The following is a 13295-nucleotide window of genomic DNA, read 5'->3' as shown; positions in this document are numbered from 1 at the left end:
TTAGAAAGACGATGATGACATAGTTGGTCATTGGGACGAACGTGCGCGCGTGTTGGTACACCATATGCCATCACATCTGTGCTGTCCTGGTATGGAAATAAGATGTAAATGTACTTAGGTTTAGACTTCTGCTGCCGAAGAACGTCCGTACGTGCGGTTTGTAGTTGGCTTGAAACATTCTAAGCAAGCATTCTCGCTAACCGAGGAAGTGGTGCGGCCTTCGAGTAAAAACAGAAAGAAAACAATGGAAAGTTGGAGACATATGAAGTCGCGCCGTTGCTTAGATTCACCATCACAAATAAGTACTTTCTGAACGCAATCTAACTTGCGAGTAAGTAGCCACAACGTAATAACTTCTTGTGTTCCTATGAGACAGCAAGCAATTGAAGAATGCATGAGCTTCAGCTTCCAGAGTAGGTCATTATAGCGCAATTGGGCCTTGTACGCATTCATTCTGAACTGATAGCCTGCTTCATTTCTGCGTGCATGTCTGTACCACACCCTAAAATATGTAAACATTTTTGAGTGCCTATTGCTATCAGAGTTGTTAGGTACCAACTACCTCATAAATATTTATTTTGGGGAATCAGTGGAGGGCTATACTACGCGGCCATAGGGCAACACGCGAATGCTGCGCAGATGTTCACATTGATGATGGTTCTGCTGATGATGATGATAACTACTTATGTCTGAGTGCTCCCTAAGCAGTGGGCTGTTAAAACACCTACTCGTTGCTCAATTCACATCTCTTGAGGCCTGGCTTGGTTCTACGCCTCTTCCACGCAGTCACACTCACGAGACTCGCATAGTTTGTTTTTTTTCCGAAGCAGTTTCAGCAAATTTCGTGGCTCAGTAGTAGTACACCTGCTCGCCACGTAGACGGCCTCGGTTCGAGCCTCACTTAGACAAGGAAGGTTTAATTTCATTTCATTTCATTTCATTTATTTACTTTCAGGGCCCGAGGGCATTACAGAAAGGAGTGGGGTTTCATAACTAAAACGCGCAACAATACATTCAAAGCACTTCTTGGTGGGTGATGACCTTGAAGTTATTTACATCTGTGATGGAGGCGATGGCGGCGGGAAGGTGGTTTCAGTCCCTGCTTGTTCGTGGAATGAAAGAGTCATAATAAAGATTAGTTCGACTAGATGGCACACCAACTTTTAAACCATGATCCAAGCGGGATGAAATGTAGGGGGGGGTTTGTGAAAAGCTGTTCTTTTAAAATGGGGTTGTGATGAAATATTTTGTGAAAAAGTGAAAGCCGAGAACATTTACGACGCAACGACAGATCAGGCAAGTTTAGCGACATCTTCATTGCAGTTACGCTAGAATGGCGGGAGTAGTTAGAAAATACAAAACGAGCTGCGCGGTTTTGAATCGATTCGAGGGCGAGGATTAGAGTATGTTTGGAAGGATCCCAGATGGCGCATGCGTATTCTAATTTCGGACGTACTAGCGCTTTGTAAAGAGTTAGTTTTAGTGATGAAGGTGCAGATGAAAAATTGCGACGTAAATATCCGAGCATGCGGTTAGAGTTGTTAGTTACATAGTCAACATGCATCTGCCAAGACAGATTATTTGTGATATGAAGACCGAGGTATTTATATGAATCGACGTGTGATAAAGAAGCGGCATGAAGACTATACGTGCACGTGTTAGCAGTATTATCACGACGCGAAATCGCATGTATTTGCATTTGGACACGTTAAGACGCATGAGCCATTTATTGCACCACTCGGATAGGTTGTTAAGATCGGTTTGAAGTTTCAAGGTGTCAGCGGGGATAGAAATTTTCAGATACAATACACAATCATCAGCACAGAGTTTAATGGTTGAAAAAGTGATGCAGGCGGGAAGATCGTTAATGTAAATAAGAAAGAGCAACGGCCCTTGAGGTACGCCAGACGTTACAGCACAAGAGGGGGATAAACAGTCATTAGCGGTTACGTACTGGGTTCGGTTAGAAAGAAAGTCTTTAATCCAAGAGAGAACATTAGGGTCAATGTTGAGTTTGGTAAGCTTCAGAATTAGTAAGTCGTGAGATACAGTGTCAAAAGCTTTCGCAAAATCAAGAAAAATGCAGTCAGTATCGAAACCTTGATCAGCGTTAACAAACAGGTCGTTAGTAAAGGACAAAAGCTGGGTGTCGCATGACACCATCTTCCTGAAGCCGTGTTGACAGTTGTTGAAAAAGGAATTTTCTTCGAGAAAACTAACTCAATGTGAATATATTATGTGCTCTAACATTTTACATGGAATGGTTGTCAATGAAATGGGACGGTAGTTCTCCGGTGAATTAGTGTTACCTGATTTGTGAACCGGAACCACCTTGCCCTTTTTCCAGTCGCCAGGAAGGGATGAACACTGCAAAGACTGATGAAAAATCTTCGAAATAATTAGTGATGAGTACAACTCTGTACATTTCAATATTTTGGAATTTTTGGCATCAGGACCCGCAGAAGAAGACATATTCAAGTTGTTGATCAGTTTTCTAACTCCTACCCAATCTAATACAATATAGTCCATAGGAAAAAAATTATGGCTAGGGGCTGTTGGAAGAGAAGACGAAAAACTGCGCAGAAAAACTGAACAAAATGCATCGTTTAAAAGCTTGCAACATTCATTATTTGGAACAGGTTCGCCACAGTGTGTTAATTGCACTATCTTGTTTTTGTTACCGTTCACAAGAGACCAAAATTTTCGTGGATTGTTTTGTAGATAAGAGGGAAGAGTAACGTTAAAGTAAGCATTTTTTGCATTAGCAACTTCATGGAGGTATTCGGCGTTAGCGTTTTGGTACTCGGACCAACGGCTGGGTCTGTCTGCTCTCTTGGCAGAGCGAAACAATCGCTTCTTTTTGTTGCGTAAGCAACGAAAAGAAGCGAATTGAATAATTTATTTAGATTTTCTCATTTTTGTGGTCGCGGACAAGACGAGTTTTAGCTCACAACCATGGACACCGACGCTGATGCCGACACCGATGCCATAATTTCTGCGAAGTCAGCTTTTTAACACTGTGCAGCAAACAAATGCAGCAAACAAATTCTCACGCTGCCTGTAATATTTTAGATGAAGTACACTCACGGCGTTAGACTGCCTCAGAGATTGCTATGACTGGCGTCATAACTGACGAGGATTAGTCGATGATCGATGGCTTCAAAAGCTTCTGGCTTTGTGTGCATTTATTACTTTCAACAGACGTTAACGTGGTCATTTAATGAAATTACGCGTGAAAAAAAAAAGGTGTGTGAAATACTCTTGGGGAAGCATTACAAAAATTTGCCTTTGTGCCATCCTTACGCATATGAAGTGGAAATAGGGTCTCTGTAGGTCTCTTTTGAAATAGTAAGTAATAATTATTATCCTTCTTTCTTCTATTAGCGCTAACATTTTGTCACACCTCTGTTGCCCCTGTATTGAATATGCGAATAGTCAGCTGTCTGCAATGTTTCTTTTAGCTTATTCCTTACTCTCTGTGAACGTTCACAATATGTTTTTGCAGTTTTTCATTTCGTCTGACAGAAAAGCATTCGATGCTATCCCTTCGGGAAAATTTTATTTATTCAGGTTTATAATAATAAAAAGGTGATAACACAGTCCTTCTTCAAGCTAGGTGTATTTAACTTTATTGCCATTTGATAAATGCGCGTATATTACAAATTAAGCTACATTAGAGTTAACGAGCTATTCAAAGGGACGTTTTAGTTAGGAGGATACGCAAAAAATAAAAGAAAAATAATAAACGTTGAAAAGCGCTGAAAAAGATCTGGCAATGGTGTTCAGAAAACGGCGAAGCACAGCGCCGTGAGTTTCCGTTGGCAGTGCAAATCACCTGCACCTAATTAGGCCATCAACTTAATACCCTCTCTTGCCTTATCTGTAATCCTCTTTCAATAAGTTTTAAACTTTGTCAGTGATGTTTGCTTTCTTTCTTTCTTGTCACTCTCTTTCTATATGTTAAATTGCTTAAATATTTAAGCATTTGCTTTATGACTTTCCTAAAAGAACAAACAGGATGACTGTCTATGTTTGCTCCATACCATCTGTGTTTGCTCTCCTGACTTAAACTGGTTACTCGTTTACCAAGCAATTAAATGGTCAAAAACACTAAATCGCCATCCGAAAGCATGTGCTTACCTAATCTATCTATCTATCTATCTATCTATCTATCTATCTATCTATCTATCTATCTATCTATCTATCTATCTATCTATCTATCTATCTATCTGTCTGTCTGTCTGTCTGTCTGTCTGTCTGTCTATCTATCTATCTATCTATCTATCTATCTATCTATCTATCTATCTATCTATCTATCTATCTATCTATCTATCTATCTGTCTGTCTGTCTGTCTGTCTGTCTGTCTGTCTGTCTGTCTGTCTGTCTGTCTGTCTGTCTGTCTATCTATCTATCTATCTATCTATCTATCTATCTATCTATCTATCTATCTATCTGTCTGTCTGTCTGTCTGTCTGTCTGTCTGTCTGTCTGTCTGTCTGTCTGTCTGTCTGTCTGTCTGTCTGTCTGTCTGTCTGTCTGTCTGTCTGTCTATCTATCTATCTATCTATCTATCTATCTATCTATCTATCTATCTATCTATCTATCTATCTATCTATCTATCTATCTATCTATCTATCTATCTATCTATCTATCTATCTATCTATCTATCTATCTATCTATCTATCTATCTATCTATCATGAAGAAGCGGTGAGTTGCTCATGTGCGTACATATACATCATATCTGCGTACTTATTCCGTCTTTGCTCCGAGAAAAAGTATGCCGTCAAGTAGAGTGAATAAAATTTAAAAAAATGCATCCTGATGAAGCCTGGGTATATGAACGCCATCTCAGTTACTTTCAGCACTAAAATATTGGTGAGAATTCTTCTTCTCTGACAATTTTTTGTGTTACGCTACACCGGTAAAAGCGCAGAGATAGAACATTCACATAGAAGGGCAAGAACGAGTGAGGTTCGTTCTACTACATGCTCGAGGCGATCGTTTCGCGAGAACATCCTGCGGTGGGCCACATAAACCTAAATCGCCTCCGCGCTTCTCTATTTTGTTGTGATCATCGCGGAAGAAGACAAGCTTTGAAATCGAAGAGATGAAAAGAAGAGAAGAAAAGCGATTTATGAAAATAAACGCGTGGGCGCTCTATCAGCACCATTTGAGCATCCTTTTTTGGTCTGCGTAACAGTGCTCCTATTTTATCAAGACTTGAAGCAAAAAGTGTAAGCAAAGGGCGAGCAATGTACGAGACTGGGAAAGGAAAATTTATTCTCAGATAGGGTTTCTACCATCCCCTACTCTCTTCCTCGATCAACTTCGCTTCTACGCGGGGGACGTAGCTCTTCTCGAAGGGGTTCTCCTCTTATCTCCTCGCGCAAAGTAAGGTCGAAGAGGCCACGGCAGCGGCTTCTTGGAGCCAGCCCGTTCTCAAACCCGGGTGAGAAACCGAGGTAAGAAGACCGAGCTTTGAGAGAAAGGGAGTACCAGAGAGAAAGGGAGAGGAAAGAGTGGGAGAGAAGAGGATGCGGCATGAATTTGCCTCGGAGAAAAAGGATTGTCAACAGTAGCAGAGGTTGCGTGCGGGAGCCCTAACTCAGGCGGCCTGGGTTACCGCTGCCACCGTCCGTCTTGTGTTCGCGCCGGCACGTCGCACCACCCTTCCACTTCTTTTCCTTTACTCCTCTCCTTCACCTCCTCCCCCTGTTCCTTTCAAGCTCGAACGGGCGGAAGCTTCGCCACAGGTGTCTCCTCCGGCTTTTCATCTAGGCCCGATCAGGTTCCGCGTTCTAGCGCAGCCGTCACAGCCGATGGATATATCCGTTGGGGTGCGCTTCCGGCTTCGCCCGTTATGTACAGAAAGCGACCTGTCTAGCGTCATTGCTCTTTTTATTTATTTATTTCATTTATTGCCACCACTGCATAAGCAGTTGTCACCTTGGCGCACACCTTTTTTTAAATCTTTGTTCTGTGTTATCTTCTGGCTCGCAACTTAGTAGGGCCTCTTCTGACTTTCAATGCGCCCGTTTGTTGTCTTTCCCTATTTTCCGTACACTTTAAACGAAAAGGACAAAATAATAATAAACGAAAGCCTATAACAGCACGCACACAACGCGAGCACTCTTTGCATCTTACTGAGAGTTTTCGAAAATATGATTGAAACAAAAAATCTTGATGTTAAACTTTTTGTTAATGCGAAGCATTTCTTGGCGGACTCCAAGCACTTCTGGCGTGTTTTTGTCTATCTATCTATCCGCTTACGTCTGGGTGTTATAGTGATCACCCGCTCAACTTGGCGTGAACGAAACTTAGTATGAGAGGGTAAAATAGTTTGAAGTATGACGCGCTGCTCAAAACATTAATAATGTACCAATCTAATCACGCACGTCGTCAAACACTTGCCGCCAGACAGTGGCACATACCAGCAGGCAGGTATGTGCCGCAGGTGATTGACACCTAGTATCTACCCTGGAACGGCGAGAATACTTATGGGTAATTTTTACGCGCGAGCATTAATAAATACCCGAAATAGATAGCTTCGACCCGAAGAATGCAAAGAATAAATGCCAGGGTTCCAGCTGGAATCGAACACAAGCATTCTGTGTGGAAGTCAAGCATCTTACCACAGAGCTACGCCATGTCTCAGAACTTCTTTTCTAATAGGCTCTAATGTTCGTGAAACGACAACTGTGGTCGAAGTGCTGGGTTTAAAAGTTTTTAAACATTAGATCAGTACTCCTTTGATACAACTTTCACGTCGGGTGAACATCAATCGTCGTTAGGTGCCATACGCTGAAGTTGATTTATGTAGCAGCGTCCATGGCTACAATCCTCGCGAGCACCAGCTCTTCCTATCAGCTCATCGCTTGTGGGGTTGCTTATATTCATGTTCCCGTGGGCATCGTTGGGCACTGAGTGCGATCAACTGGTTGCAACTGTTCAACATATGTTTGTGCGTACAACATTTGTGAATATATTAAGCATAATTCCATAACATGTCACTCCATACAAAATTTGAACCTGGTCACATTCCCTCCACATGCTTCGCATAACGTTGATTCCCAAGATACGTCGGGTCTGCCGAATTTCGCAGGACTCGCTCTTCAAATCAAGTCACTTCTTGTGTATTTCCACTGCTGAAAGACCTTCTATTCTTTTATAACAAATGCATAAGTCAAGCTTATTGATAAGCTTGCAATGTAGTGGATGAACAGAATGTGGTACTGGCACTGACTGGTATTAGTTGATTTGCGGCCTATTCTGATTATTAAGCGTGCTTTGCGATAAAGCAAGATTGATTTTCGGGAATAAATCTTGTGACAGGTGCACGCATCAGAGATGGGAAAATGTCTACAATAGCAAACGTACCACAACATCATTCCTGCACAAAGGCGTGTGCGAAAAGAAGAAAAAAACACAACTCGGTCCAACAGGAGAGAGAAAATAAGAGAGACAAAGCTCTTTAATAAAAAAAACATCAGAAAAATATACAACCTATTTTAAAACTTATAATCTGGCTTAAAAAACTATAAAAGAATATTCCAGAGACTGGACGCACGCCAGTCACGTACGTATTTCTTGCAGCGTATCTTTTTTTCAAACACTATAGTCTACTCAGGCCATCTCGCTCACTTCTTCTTTCCTCACCCCACCTCTTCTCAAAACGGACAGAACTTCACACCGCATATAATAGGTAAGCTCAGCAGGAGTGCTGTGTAGTTGTTCGCTGCCACCTCCGTCGGTGAAGGTTACCTTGCCGCGGCATTGGCGTGAATTTTACCGTTGTTATTTTTTCCGAGGGTCATCAGTACCCTACTAATACCACAACGCATTTCAGCAAACGCTCCCTCGAAAAAGACATTATTTCTCACTTGCTTCACGTCCTTCGATGCTCTACCATGTGTTTATTAGCCTCAATCACTGAGGCAACATACCGTCGCATGTTTAAAAAGATTCTATTATTGTCCATGGTTTTATGAGCCGAAACCACGATATTGTTAACTATGAGGCGCGCCATAGTGGAAGGTGTCGAGAAATTCTACCATCTGGTGTTCTGTAACATGCGCTGACATCGGGTAACGACCTTCGGGTGAAAAGCAACCTTCGGGTGAAAAGCTGAGCACCGTAACCAGTATACCACCATGGTTGATAAAAAGAATATTGCGAACGTGTACCTCTGTCGTGTGAAAAGCCATGAAAAAATGCGTCACGTTTCTTCTAATGGCCAGAACTGGACAACCGCTCCTAAATGTGTAGACGCCTCCCTGTCTTCGAAAATTTTCTCCTTTATTTTACCGGTGTCTCGGGTAAAAATTCGGTAGTCATCACGGTTAAGCTGCCTGCGTTATCAAGCTTCCTTTTTGCTTAAACTCTCAACCGCTGTATGATCAATCATTACCTGCCAGAAAGGTCTCTCGCAGCGCATCGAAATGATGTCACGCTTGTTCTTCATCAACCTGCGATCCGCGCCCAGTGTACAGGTATTGATTTTCATCACGTACTGTAACTTTAACTAACTCGAGCGACCTCTAAGCGAGATTAAAGGTTGAGGGTGCGTCGGCGTTAACGCGATGCTGTTAGCGCCGCCTTTGAGTAAACAATCTGCCCTTAAAATTGCGTCTGGAGCGAAGCAATCTGTGCCCGAATTAGGTGGTGCTCTGATGAAACGTAAACAACCGCGGCGACTGACTGCTCCCAATCAACGCTATAGTTGTTTTCTCTTAGAACCGTGAGCAGTGTTTCTGCGTAGCAACGCGTTCTGCCTTCGGTACCTATGAAGCTTAGTAGCTCGGTTGCGACGTTCGATATTTTAACAGTGTTGGTAAGCGGTCTCCGAGCCACTCTTGGAGAAATAACATACGTCACCGGGCACTTTTTGAATATGTCAGTGCCACTTAACGCGGTTCTTAAAATTGAGAATGTAGCAGAGCACAGTTACTTAGTACTGGGCTGTTTGGTATTAGGGTTGCCTTTTCCTTGAGAACGTTCACTGTTTTCGAAACACCTTCTTTACGCGCAATGTCCACATATGTGAACGCAACTTGTTTTTGTAAGTCTGGTAGCCAATGATGAGCAAGATAGAGTGCGCATAAGTTGAACTTAAGTGCCTGAAAAGTGAGGGCCGTACGTAGTTTCAAATAAGTAAAAATGAAGTACATCGCCCACGGAGGGTGCCATGGACTTGATATATCAACTTTCAGAAAATTTAACAATATCTGGGGTTTTACGTTCCGAAACCACGATATCAGTGTGAAAGGTGCCGTAGCGGAGGGCTACGGAAATATCGATCATCTGCTCTTTCTTATCGTGCGCTGAAATCGCACAGTACATGGGCCTCTATACCATTTCGCCTCTGTCAAAATGCAAACACCACGGCTGGGATCGAACCCGCAACCTTTGGGAGAGCGGCCGCGTACCATAACTACTGTTCTACCACAGCGGACATCCGCAAGTTTAGTTCAGCGAATGTAGCCAAATACAAAAAAAATATAAACATTGAAATTCGTGACGTTATGTGAGGCTATTTCTGCGCGATATTTAAAATTTTAACCTTGACCTTGATTTTCTTCTCTAATAATAAACCTATTACGCCAAATTTAGTAATAATAAAATTTTCAGAATACAATTTACCTACTTGGATTAGTTCACCGTTTCTTTTAAATTGGTTTGTATTTTTTTAAATCTAAAAATTGCTGTTTGCTTGAACGTTTCTAATTGTTGGGTGCTATAAAAGCGTTTTTATTGAAGGAAACTTTGTCTCGGTGATGCTTATTTTGCTTACTGCAAAAGGTAACATTGAAGAGCACCTTTTTTTTTGGGTACTGCTACAGCTTTTATGACTGATGAAATACCGCGTCCACTCCTTCACTGCAAAACTAAACTGACGTTTGCTGGTAAATGTAGTGCATTTTAATCGTAAAAAAGTACTATCATGGTCAGATGGCGAATTTCTTTGAGGATACTGGAGTCGACTTCAGAGAAAGAGAGAGAAACAAGAAAAAAGGAAGGCAGGGAGGTTAACCAGATGCTAGTATCCGGTATGCTACCCTACACTGGGGTTGGGGAATAGGGGGTTGAAAGAGAAAGGGAGAGTTAAAAAATAAATAAGAGAAAAACACCGACACACACGCACACACAAAGTCAGTCCACTCAGAGGTAACGAACGAGCTGATCAAGCTGCCCGTTCAGCCCATACAGAAGACAACGACCAGTCAATACCTCTCTCAAGGACGGTCGCTGCTAGGAGGCTCCGCATTCTTGCTCGCCAACGCTCGATGGCTCTTTGGAATGAGCCTCTTATTACGCATGCAAGATTACAATTCCTTGATCCAACGTTAAGCATGCAGCTTCCAACAAAAATTCGATGAGGCGACACTACTGCTCTGTGCGGACTATGGTTGGGAGTCGCATTTACCTGTGCGTACGTGTTCCGCATAGATATGGCCGACACCGCCGGCTGTGCACACTGCGACGATGAAGAAACAACTTTACTTATCCTGTGTGAGTGCCCGAAATACAACCTGGAAAGACAACACCTTTCTAATAAACTAAACAGGTTAGATGACCAGCCGCTGTCAGAAGAAAGTATACTGCGCCATCGTCATGACTCATCGTCACAGAAGAAAGCAGTGCAAGCGCTACTGGGCTTCTTACGAACTACTCACCTGTTGGAACGCCTCTGAGTGGACTGATTTTGTGTGTGCGTGTGTGTCTGTGTTTTTTCTTATTTATTTTTAACTCTCCCTTTCTCTTTCAACCCCCTATTCCCCAACCCCAGTGGAGGGTAGCATACCGGATACTAGCATCTGATTAACCTCCCTGCCTTCCTTTTTTCTCGTTTCTCTTTCTCTCTGGAGTCGACTTTATTGTGTACTTCTTGCATCACCCAAGTAGAATGAAGTCGACGGGCTGAATCGCGGTGCAATAGAAGCTCCTGTTGAACATCGTCACGTATTAGCGTTCACAACAGGGCAAGTGGACAGAGAAATTTCGCCGTTGTTAGAACAGTGTAGATAGGAGCCGCATTTCAGTGCATAGGTACTTTTAGTCTCCTAACACAGAGAAACAGCCTTCAAAGGCCCCAAGAAATTTACAAGGAGATAGTCAAATGATCAATTCTTCCATAACCCTGCGAAGTGGTCAATGTATAAAAATTCCATGAAAACTTTGGTGCCGACCGGGTACAGACATGCAGCCCTAAAAGGTGCAGCTACGATTACGTCACTCACGACTTTTCAGTGATCGGCCGTTTTTGAAGTGGCATTCTGATTCGTTATTGAGGTCAGTTGTCATTTTTCGTTGTCAAGTTTTATCATTTTATATATGAACATGAACGGTTGAGCTCACGTTCCGGTGCCCGCACTGGTACGCGAGTCATTACTTACTAGGCACTGTTAGGAACGGGGTGTCTGGATATCCTGCCGCTTCCACAACTGCTAGGAAGCGGGTTGTCGCAGTATCCCACCACTTCCACAACTTTTAGGACAATGGGGTTGCGTGGCCGGTACGAACGCGAGTAGGTCTCATACTCTGAGCAGGCATGAGGACGAGTGGAAGACAGAAAAATACCTTGTGCTGAGTATTTACATGTTGGCAGTCTCAACTTTCAAAGAAAAAGCAGGACGCCTTCTGGTGCGCCTGGTTTAATGGGAACGGTGGGTTCTACCCACATCTTATCCTCTCCAGGGGGGTGGAAAGGTCTCTACCAATGCAGCGTCACTTGCTGGCATATAATGAATGCCACGCCAGGGATATTAAGGGACAATTACCGGCGTCGATGTAGGAGGACGTGGTGGGTCATTGACTGCTTTGGTGATCTTGCATTGTAGTCGATGGCTCACTGTCAGTTCCTGTCTCACCAGGACAGGGCAAGTCTGGCCTGACGAGTTCAGCGTGATGTCGGACAGACAGCACCGCACGTCCGCGGAGCTTTATTGTTCACACCACACAGAAATGTTGATTCGCGGTCGTCGCACCCCGCTTAAGAATGTTGCTCGGCGTAGAACGACGACGGCCGTCGATGGCCGCTAAGGTAGCGGCAAAACAGCACGATGCCGACTGCGTAGGCACGCCTTCATCTTGAACCCCAATCAATCAGAGCCGTTTCGCTTTCACCGGTGCTACAAGGAGAACGAGAGAAAAAGAAAAATAGTTAATCAGGCTGTTTACCCATTATGAGGTTATGGTACGGACACCTGAATTTTTATTTCATTGTGTGTTTTTTGTTACTTTTGTGACTCCTTTCACGCGTAATGATTTCAGAACAGAAGAACTAAAAGATATAGAAACACCCCCCCCCCCCCCCGGTCATTTTATTCTGTTTCATTCAGTTAGAAAACATGAGAGGGTTTATTGGTCAGCGGTAAGCATGTACGAGGTAGCGTGATACGCCAGGCCATTTGTCACCTTTACCAGATTAGTAGCTAAGGGCATAAACGGTGCTTGCTAACAGATTCAAGGTCGTACATACAAAAATAACCAATAGACTCAGCAACGACAGCCACTGCTGCCGTCACTTGGTGTGTGTTCAGAAAAAGTAGTGAACGATTTAGAGTACTTGGCACTCTACTATGAAAGAGCACAAAGCCGTCCCGTGAGAGGGCATGTCTCGCATTTGACACACATTTTTAGCTGCTGTTTCGGCCCCAACGACTGACAAGCTATTTCTCTTTACCACTCAGTTACCATATTTCAATTGGTGCTTTCCATGCCTTCGTTGGCTGCTTACTTCCATGTTAGTGCGATAAAGATAACTATACAAATTTACTATGCTACTGTTTTGACATGTTGTTACAGGATTTTATTGTGTCCGCTATGAATTTGTTTAGTTATTACTGTTCTAGTTGTTATGTTTTGCCTTTTTTTTTTCAAATAACTGTGAAGAATCCATGCCCAGTGTCTGAGCGATCTTCATTTATTTTTTTGCGCTTTCCACAAAAGAGAACAATATTTTTCAATTTTTTTTTCTTTTTTAGTCTATTCTCTCAGAACCTTAGCTTGAAAGACCATGAATACTGTTTAGGATACGAAGCCTAATTTAACGACATTAGGAGGTGCCCATGTCACCAGTCATTGCCGCTGGATGCGCTATCGCCATCACTGTTTTCGCATTACTTCGAAGAACCGAGATGTTTCGCAGCCACATTTTATCACGTGATTTGGCTGTCTAATACTCCGTATTTTAGAGAATACACCTATTAGATTCCGTGCTTGCTCTGCTCCTCTAACGGGCGAAACACACCGTATCGGTATTCGCTTGGTTCTTCATCAGTATTCTGTTTTGCT

General features: G+C 42.9%; 1 protein-coding gene and 1 long non-coding RNA gene across 2 annotated transcripts in view; one reads left to right on the top strand and one right to left on the bottom strand.

Moving 5' to 3' along the window:
• Window positions 1-13295, top strand: part of LOC142817739 (glutamate receptor ionotropic, kainate 2-like) — a 333822-nt gene that overhangs the window by 15189 nt on the left and 305338 nt on the right. The window lies entirely within an intron of this gene.
• Window positions 12000-13295, bottom strand: part of LOC142817740 (uncharacterized) — a 174103-nt gene continuing 172807 nt past the window's right edge. The window contains exon 3 of the long non-coding RNA XR_012895333.1: window positions 12000-12130. This is a non-coding gene — a long non-coding RNA (uncharacterized LOC142817740). The remainder of the gene's footprint in view (window positions 12131-13295) is intronic.

Source organism: Rhipicephalus microplus, chromosome 5 (genome assembly GCF_043290135.1).
Source record: "Rhipicephalus microplus isolate Deutch F79 chromosome 5, USDA_Rmic, whole genome shotgun sequence".
NCBI lineage: Eukaryota > Metazoa > Arthropoda > Arachnida > Ixodida > Ixodidae > Rhipicephalus > Rhipicephalus microplus.
This window is presented reverse-complemented; position numbering and strand designations above follow the sequence as displayed.